Source organism: Aptenodytes forsteri, unplaced genomic scaffold (assembly GCF_000699145.1).
Source record: "Aptenodytes forsteri isolate BGI_AS27 unplaced genomic scaffold, ASM69914v1 Scaffold404, whole genome shotgun sequence".
NCBI lineage: Eukaryota > Metazoa > Chordata > Aves > Sphenisciformes > Spheniscidae > Aptenodytes > Aptenodytes forsteri.
Window position 1 is genome coordinate 5,121,775 of NW_008795629.1, and position 925 is coordinate 5,122,699.

Genomic DNA, 925 nt, shown 5'->3' on the forward strand with positions numbered 1-925 from the left:
GTGCACCGGAGCTGGTGCGCCGGCGTGCAATCCTGCCTTTGCAACAGCCGTGCACACTGTGCGTGCACATCTGGGTGTGCACATGTGCACCCACATCAGCCCCCTGCCCACATCCTGGTGCATGTGATGGCGTGTCTGCAGGGGTGGCATGGGCACACATGTCCATGCGATGCCATGTGGGCATCTCCGAATGGGACAGCATCCCCATGTGTGCAACACCATGTGTGCAGCCGGGTGTGCTCCCTGTGTGTACCCAGACACACGTGGCCCAGGGATGATGAATGGTGTTGGGGGGTGCCTATGCGTGTGCAGTGCTGCAGTCCCCCTACAACGCCATGGGGGGGCTGTACGCCCCTGGCCTTGGGTCCCGTACACCCCCAGCCATGGGTCCCCAGTTGCAGTAGAGCTGGTGCCTGGCATGGCCAAGGTTAACTCTGCTGGAGCCTGTCGGCACGGTGCGGGGAAGCTTTAATTTAATGAAGTGCAAGGCTTTTTATGGGCTTTTAATTACGTGGCGATAATTAACATTATAGGCCGCTGGGTCCCGCTGGTGCCCGCCTGCCCTGTGCCAGCTCCCGCTTGTTTGTAAATAAACCCTGGGGGCCGCATGGTGCCCAGCCCAGGGCACCCACCTCCCGCTGTGGGGAGCAAAGCCAGCCCCAGCCACCTGCCCACCCGCCGGGGTGGGGATTTGTGCACAAATTCAGGCACAACCCACTGCAAAATGTGGGGAGCAAGGCCCCCCCCCATTTCTTCCCCCCAGCAGCATCCGGCCGCCTGGGTTTTTCCAGCCCTCTGGCCGAGCAGAGCTGCCAGCTGGCAGTGCCTGGATTGGCGAGAGCGGGCACAGGCAGCAGTGCCACACTTGTCCCCCCCCCTGGAGCCCAGCCTGGCCAAGAACAGCCCCCCCCCGCGCCAGGGCTAA